Source organism: Dermacentor variabilis, chromosome 6 (assembly GCF_050947875.1).
Source record: "Dermacentor variabilis isolate Ectoservices chromosome 6, ASM5094787v1, whole genome shotgun sequence".
Classification (NCBI taxonomy): Eukaryota; Metazoa; Arthropoda; class Arachnida; order Ixodida; family Ixodidae; genus Dermacentor; species Dermacentor variabilis.
In genome coordinates this window covers 177,829,026-177,838,121 of record NC_134573.1, presented here as the reverse complement: position 1 = coordinate 177,838,121, position 9,096 = coordinate 177,829,026, and positions in this window count along the sequence as shown.

Below are 9,096 nucleotides of genomic sequence, written 5' to 3'. Positions count from 1 at the left end.
GTATTGCATCTAAACCTCCGTAACCGTCGCTTTACTTTCACGTGACTACTTTTAACATTCCCCATGCATCAATTGCTGCCTTTTGCCATGAAATGAGCGCCACCTGAAAAAAAGAAATAGTCGCTCAAAACATGCAGTTTGCGACGGTAGGTGCAAGTCCAAAAAAAAAAAAAAAATGTGTGGTTTCACTAGCCAAAACCACGATATGATTATGAGACACGCCGTAGTGCGTAGGACTCCGATCGATTTGGCGACCTGGGGTCCTTTAACGTGAGCCTAAACCTAAACAAAGTTTTGTTTTTGTTTCATTTCGCCATTGTCGAAATACGGCCGCCGTGGCCGGGCGGTCTGCCCAGATTTCTTTCTCAGCGCCGTTCGGCTCAAAGCTTCGATAGGTCCCGCTTATTAATATTTGCCCGAAATTAAACAGCGCGCATCCGCAGCAAAGCGCCACTGGTGTCACTTGTAAACAGAGGCAAACGTCCGGGCTGCTGCACTCACTCGCCCACAAGTAAGCGCCAACTCTTGGTTGCGCACAGCGCCAAATTGTTCGCCGAGCACAGCTGTTCACCTTCTGTTAAACTGTGAGTAGCATCTCATCAGTAGCTCAAAACAATGAAACCGTTACTGCAAGGTCTGCTTCCGTAAAATTACTTCGTTTACTGACAAATAAATTAAACTGCGCTGCTCCATGCGCTTCAGATCTAATGGCAAAGCGGTGCCATTTCTGAATGCGATTCAGGTAGGATAATTGTAAGATAAACCTCACAACTAAGTGTCTTGTGTGCGGCTTTTGGTATAGCATTAAGGCGAACGTACGTGTAGTGTTTAGGACTTGAAGAGTTAAAACTGTATTGTAATTAGACAATTGTCTTAGCAAGCGGTCGTTTAGAAGCGTCAATAACCTTAGCACTTATTCACGCTGCCCGTGGTTTCGACTCAGAAACAACGAGACTAGGTATTTTGGTTCTTAATGCGCAATTATTAACAAGAGGTTAAAATATTCTAATCACCGGTCCTGATATTCTTATCATGGTCGAAAAATTTGAGAAAGAAAGAAAGCTTTGTAATTTAATCAGAAAAATAAATAAGACGTGTTGGTGCAATAACCACACGCAGGCACGATCATTTATTTATTATGTAAAAAAAAAGCGACATACACACAGCACAGATAAGCGTCCAGTCACGGATGGTCTACCATTCACGATTCAAAAAGTTTGTTAAAAGCATGGCACTGATATAAGAAGCTGAAGAAGCAACATCAAAACATGGAGACATGCATTGGGAGGCAGGAAACAGCAGCAAGCAAATGCCAGTAAATCCAGAATCTATAATTTATTGTTTCTATGCGCAAGAAAGCGTAAAGCATAAGCATTTCATAACACATCACATGGCAAAAAAATCTCTTAAACGAGCACAAGTAGCCACACCACTAATATACCAGTTTTTTTTTTCTTTTTTACTGAGACAATTCTTTTAAAAATGGCCTGTTAGAGATACCACCATTCTAGTTCTTCAGCTGTCACGTAAACATGCGCACATGACTTGCTCAACAAATCATAACGCAAATATAGCTCACACCAGCGTGCTAACAATCTTCTTATTGAATTAAAAGCACATGCAGTTCGAGAAGTGTAGCTCATCAGTAGCCAAGACAAAAGGACAATGGAAAGTAAAGCAATGCGCTATATTCTAACGCTGGTATTTATAGGCCTTCTAACGCTATCCCTTCTGTAGATCGTCGCGATCGATAGTAAGGGGTGAAGGTGCTATTGCTGTGATGTGAACTACGCTACGCTGGTATAACACAAATTGAGGTTGCAACAAAGCACACATAAAAGCGTGAAACAAATCTGTTTTGTCATCAGTGCCCTGCTCAGGCCTAACAACACTTTTGTTCTTCGTCAGCATTGCAATTTTTTGTAAGTGGTCGCCCTTACATGATAATCGTGCTTCCTACTACGCCCCTTCAACTGATGCGCCTTTAACTGGTTAGTTTCCTATACCATCCGCTGCTGGACATGAAGCTCGCCCCTTTGCTCGCATCTGCTTGTTTTTCTCTCTCGTGAAAAAATACAAGCGGGTTTTAATAAAAAACTGAACTACTTCTGCAGTGGTGCTTACAAAGTGTGATTTGCAGCCGATAGCAGCTGTAGCAGTGTGACTGTCAGTGGCGTAGCTAGGTCGTCTGGCACCCGGGGCCCATGGGTCTTCTGTTCCTCCCCTCCCCCGGTCGTAGTCAGGATATGGAAAATTTCCGGGCTGTTTCAGCCACAGCACAGCCCCCTTGGATACCGCACATTCCCCCCCCCCCTTCGCTTTCGTTCCCTGAGATCGCGAGTGTAGCAGCTACATATGCTGTTTTATTTTCTGCACCAAATAACACAGGGTGCTGCACTGATAACTTGTGATAAGCGCATCTGCACATCTGCTGTCAGAATGTAAGGCATCGCGGAGAATATGGATCACAAGTGACAAAAATGTTCTAATAAGGTTTTCATTAGCAATTTTAAAGGCAATATAGCATTTGCAAAATTGAAACCCGACAGTCATATGTTGCCCAACATCAACTGCACAAAAATAGTCATAGGTACTACGGCGTTATTTTGGCTGTGGGCAGCCCTAAACCCAAACGAAAATTAAATAGCGTGTCAGTGACGCTGATCTCCCCACCCTATTAGAAAACGGCGCCTGATTCCCTGTTGCGCGGGCGTCAGTACTATGGCAATTACGAGTTCTCTCATTCTGATCCATAAAACCTTTCCTTATTTGCTGGTATTGGCAATCATCCTAGCTGCGGTACCGCCACAATGTTGGGAACGGAAAGACCGCGCTCCGCGTCGATTCCTGGCGTCACTAAGCAAAAATCGAGAAGGTCGCGATGAAGCCCGTGCCAGCGAAAGCATGCGCTGCTGTTGCCCTGCACTCGCAATGGAGAGGATAGAGGGATCCATGTCACTGGTGCGCTATTTCATATTACTTTCGGTACTGCCATACTGGGCCGCCCGCAGTGCCCAAGTACTGCAGGCTCTAGCACCCTAGACGATTTTGTTTAGAGAATTTTTATAGCTACTAATATTAGAGAGATTTAGAATAGGGGCCCCAATAGTTTGGAGCCCCAAAGAGCTTTGCGGGTGTTAGCGTTGGGGCAGGCAGGAGTGAATAGCTTTAGAATGGGGCTTTGCGTTTGCGGATAGCGTCTTGCGCTGACAGAGCCAATACTGCGTCAAAGAAAAGCTATTAGAAATATTTAAATAAAATATATCATTTTATGATAAGAATGGTAATTTTGACTTTCGTGTATTCGCGTTTAATTACAATTTAGAGGTTATTTAGAAGATTTTCTGTTAGCAGCAAACAATTAGTTGCACTTAGTTTTGAGTAACCAATTTTAAGTGCCTTCACCAGCCAAGCTAAGCCGAGTTAGTCCTACGAGCCACAAAATCCACAATCGAATTCGGAATCAGCGACGTCTAATGAATCAATCTTCATAACACACGCTAGTTGAGAGAAAGCGATAACAGCAGTAACTTCTCCTAGCTTGCGAACTTCACGCGTTACCACGAATCGAATGCTATACTGTGTTTCTGTGTTTACTGTACTCACAGTCACTTTCCACGGGCCAGCTTCCTGCCGATTGGAAATACGGAAAGGTCATTCCAGTCTTCAAGTCAAGTATCAGAGAATCACCGCTAAACTACCGACCCATTTCTTTAACCAGTATCCCGTGCAAAATCATGGAGCATGTCATTTACACACATATCATGGACTTTCTCGATTCTAATAACTTCTTCAATCCTGCGCAGCATGGATTTCGCAGAGGTTTTTCGTGCGAAACTCAACTGGCCATGTTTGCGCACGACTTACATGCAAACTTAGATTGCAATTTTCAGACTGACGCCATTTTTCTGGACTTCGCGAAAGCGTTTGACAAAGTACCCCGTAAGCGCCTTCTACTCAAACTTTCACTGTTAAATCTTCACCCCGACGTCATACATTGGATCCGTGAATTTCTAACTAACCGCTCTCAGGCTGTTTTTGTGAACAATACTACCTCTGCTTCCCTTCCAGTAACATTAGGCGTTCCGCAAGGGTCCGTACTTGGCCCGCTTTTATCGTCACTAAAATTAGAATCTAATTTACCCCTTCTCTCATGTCGCCGCCGTATCGCCAGTCTTTCTTTATTCTATAGACTTTTTCATAGCTCGATGGGTATCCCGCCATACATTGTTCCACCAACACGCATATCTAGTCGCACTGGTCATCCTCTTCAAGTCGCGCGCCCACGTGCACGCACCGTTACCTTTTCTACGTCATTTTTTCCTCGTACAGCTGCTGACTGCAATGGCCTTCCGGGCGACACCGCTGTCATCCCTTGTCCATCCACCTTCATAGAAAGCGTCACCAATCATCTTTCCCCATATATTAACACATGGTTTCTGCTTATTTCTGTGTAACCCACCCCTTATGTAATACCCCGTTACGGGGTCTTTAAGGAATAAAAATGAAATGAAATTAAATGAAACCAGTTTGGTGCTAGGTTAGAGCCGTCGCTTCGAAGGGTGCCGCCATGTTTGTTTACGCAAATATTCTGGGGCTACTTTTGGGGCTCCCGCTAAATCAGTGAAATAGCGTGCCCAACGCAAAACACAAACGCAGTTTGCCTCTCAGGCATGCACAGTGACTTCGACGCTACTTCTTTGGCACCCCAAAACGTTTGGGGCCCCTAATTTAAAACTCTGTTGTTACGGGAAAGAAGGGAAGAAGCGTACGTCTATTCACAAATGGATTTTGATGGCAGAGCCAACATGCGTAGAGCAGCGAAAAACCTATTACTCTTCCTCGTCGCCTCCAAGGCCACCATCAGTGTGCCCTTCCCACATTACAGATTGTGACATTATACCCGTCCCAAAATGCACCTTATTGGTGCGGCTCATTGGTCCAAGAAAAGTACGGTTTGAGACGGCTGACGTGGATGATGTCAGAGAGAGGTGAAGGCACGGTGGCATCCAGTGGAGACACCTCATATGCAATAGGGGTCACCTGGCGGAGGATGCGGTAAGGGCCGTAGTATCGCGAGAGGAGTTTCTCCGAAAGAACAACCACGCCGAGTTGGAGACCAAACAATCACAACAGCACCTGGTTCGTATTCCACGTTGTGATGGCGCTGGTCGTAACGGCACTTCTGGCGTGTCTGTGAAGCAGAAAGACGAATGCGGGCCATCTGGTGTGCTTTGGTTGCTGTGGCTATGACATCCCGAGTGTACTCTGTCGGCGAGTCGAGTGTGGTCGAAAGGAGAGTCTCGAAAGTCGGCTCACGGCCGAAGAGTAGATAGAAGGATGAATAGCCAGCTATGTCGTGGCGCGAGGAATTGTAAGCGAACGTGACAATATGAGTTTGGGTCCTCAATTCGCGAATCTGAATCTCAACGTCTGCAATCTCAAAAGAATCCTCGAGCCAGTCACGGCTTCCCAGTTAACTTCCAGACTGGCAGGCGTTCGGGGAAAGGACAAAACCATTCGGCTCTGAGTCGACCTGCCAGAGCCCAATGCATCATCGTGGGCACGCTCCCACTCTCACACACGGATGTGCTGCTGCACAGTTTGGCAGGTGGTGCATTGTTCTCGAAACTTGACCTTGCCGACATATTTCAGCAGGTACTTGAGCTTACAGAATGAAATCGCTCTCTCGACTTTCATAACTTACGATGGCTTGTCCGGCTTCAAGAATGTATGGTTTGGCCTTTGGGGAAGACAAACTCAGGAGACGCGAGAGATTCGAGCGTCCCCGCAAAACTAACCCGGCATCAGGTTAAAAGTGTTAAGCTAATGCGTCATTTCACACTTTTCAAGTGTTATGGAGTAATACAATATATTTTTTTTTCATATAGCAGGTGCTGCTGTGATTTCTCAGATCTCAAGCATCAATGCTTATTCAACGCTACATAATTTAAGAACATTTCTAGCTTGTGCATTATGCTTGCGCACTATCGCTGCATTATATTTCGCGAACTATGCTCCCTGCATTATATGTTGCCTATGTTTAACTTTTAGTCAAAGATGTGCGAGACAGAGTTGAAAACAAAGACAGAAAATTTAGGGCCAGTATCTACAAAATGCTCTTACGCTAAAATTGTTCGTATAAGCGCAAATCCCAACCAATCCTGTTGATGGAAAGCTTTGGGAATCCTATATCACCCCAGGTCTTCAGGTAACTTTCTCAGAGGTGAAGTAGATTATGAGTTAGCAATAACTTGCTGAAAATATTTTTCAGCTCCTCCAAGTATTCTGTGCACGCAACTTGGTCGTGAATTGCCATGTCATAACGGTTCGTGAAAAACAAGTGTTTGTGCTGCGTGTGTATTATTGTACAAGGTTTTCATAAACTAACAAGCTTTTCTACTGTATAAGGCCAATAATATGGCAGAATATCTTTTTGTTTTGCATAACACACCGTAAATATAATCATGTATAAATATTTGGTTTGCTGGTTGTGATTTACATCCTGCCAAAAGAAAGAAGACCAATTCCATTCAGTTGGGTATAGTGTCATGCATGCATCTCATCAAGCATCTTTAAGGGCCTTGTGCAGCTTTTGTCACGTGTGCCTGGTAGATGTATAATACCGTATAGTAATTTTTAATTCCAGGAGGGGATGACGTTAGATACGTCTTCGTGGTTTCGAATCCATGCCGTCTGTCTTTGTGCTGCTATCATCATTGCCATACGGTCTATGACGTCAAATTGCCCGCTCGAAGTTAATACGTGTTAATCTTCGGAATACGTGTTAGTCTTCGCTGAAGTTCGTGCTTGTTGTTCTTTTTTATGCACCCGGCGCTTCGGCGTTCTGGCTTGGCTTCTCGCCGTCGGCCGCTTCGTCTAGTGTCCTCGGCACACAGCAATGTGAAACGTACATTTCTAGCTAAAACAATGCGGGCATTTAGACATTATCTTCGGACTTGATACTCCGCATGGCTCGAGCTGTGTGTTAAGGCATTTCAATTCGCTTTTAGGACTTGTTTATAAACGGCAGCTTGCTGACCAGGATTCATCAAGTCATTGCGATAGCTGTGGGAAAAAAAAGTAGCTACGCTCTAAGTAGACCGTGACGTAGTGATTCATGGTAGCCGGCCTGAAGGCAGCTTTCCCCGCCTGTCTCCAACTATTAATGTGGTCGGCATTCTTTGGGAACTTCCCGCGCTTTCGGAGGAGTAACTTGGGTCACTGGGTAGCGCACGGTCCAATAGGTAAAGCATGCGCCCGCTGTGCAGAGGGAACCCGGTTCGAAACCAGCCGTCGGCCCAACCTGAGTCGCTGGGTATGCGCCACTGGCTGTGTGCCGCTCTGCAGGAAACTTTTCTGACACCATGTCGGGTGGCTGCGTACGTGCCGCTCTACAGTGAACTTTTCTGACGTCATCACCGAGTATATGCCGCTCTTCAATTACAAAAGATCGTATAAAATTTCTCCGGTGCCGGGAAAAATCGAACTCGCGACAGACAATCTTGTTCGTATACACACATATACATACATGCGCCATGCGCAGGCTTCGCGGCAGCGCCGCTAGATGGCGCAACGTGCACAGAAAGAATCGCGAGAGTGCAACCCACAGCACAGCTGCATGCACACCTTACCGTGCATGATCGTCTCTGCTCAGACAACGGCGAGTTCGCTACTGCTTCACTGCTACTCGCGTCAACGTCGACATTCATCGCGAGGTGCGTCCTGCCGGACTTTTCCTTCGTTTTTCCCCTTTTTTGGCGTCGCTTCGTATAAAACCGCCCGTGCCTCGCTCTGAAGCACTGTTTCCCGAGAGCGCATTCATAATTACTTACCTCTTACTGGTCGGGAGGAGAGTGTAAGTGCACCTTGTTACTCTTGAAGACATTGTTTGTCAAACGTGAACCAGTTCTCATAGTCACGACAAATGGTGTTTATAAGAAAACAGAAAATGCGTGCGCAATTAAAGGTGAAACGCCGTAAGTGGCTGAAAGCCTATGCAATCGAATAATAATAATAATAAAGCGTCCGCCACGTAGCTTCGCACAATGTTTTTGGCCGCTCTCATTGTCCTCGTTGCATTCAAACTACGGCGACTGTGAATGGCAGTGGAAACAGCGCAAACGCGCGCGGTTACACTTGCGAACGCAAAGCGGCAACCACATGGAATGTATTTGCGATGTAATTTAAGCGTGGGGTCGCCCCACGTACACCCATGCGCGATAACTACCTCACAAGTATACTTGTCACCATAAGTTTGCTGCATTAGGGAGCTCTAAGCTGTCCTTATATGTAGCGCATTTTACGTAATACTGGAAGACAGGAGACGAGAAAGGAAGCAACATCTTGTGGAGGTTTGTTGAAACACAAAGTGTCATTTTTTTATGCTGTTCTCGTCGAAATCGTGTGAAAGGTAGCTCCTGTACGTTAATAATTATGTTGTTGCCGGCGCCACTAACTCTGGTGCTCACATCTACGCCTCCGCGGTATTGCGGAATTGCGTAACGCGTTGTACGGACATGCTAAAAAGATGCTGTGCGGCGACTGTGCAGCGCGGGCCTCGAATACGTTCCCCACATGGTTGCTGCTTAGTGCTCTCGCCCATCGTCAGCCGCCCTCGATACGGGCCCTAGGCGTGGTGACGGGTGGCGGCTCCCGGTTGGCCATGACCTCGTCACGCCACAGTCGGGCCCACACGATCACCACGACGAGCACCACGCCGGCCAACACCACGACCGAGGTGACGATGACGCGGTTCTTGGCCGCCAGCTGGCTTTGGCGCAACTGCTCGGCGATCAGCGGAATACCCGCGTGGAAGCCGGGGCTCGCTGGTCCGCTATGCGGTGACCTGCAGGCAGCGAGTTGTCAGGACTTGACCTCCGTTTCTGGCATGCTCGTAACCTGCTTCAGTTTGCTATATTTAAGCTTTCGTACGAGAGTTCACGTAGTCAGTCCGCTGGTAATTCATGCAATGCTCGCGTTTAGTGCAGAACCTTTATAAGGACATTAGAGGGGTGCAATAAGTTAGGACACATTTGTAAATTAGACTTATACGTTAGCGAAACGGCCACACTTACCACGACATGTGACTTGGTT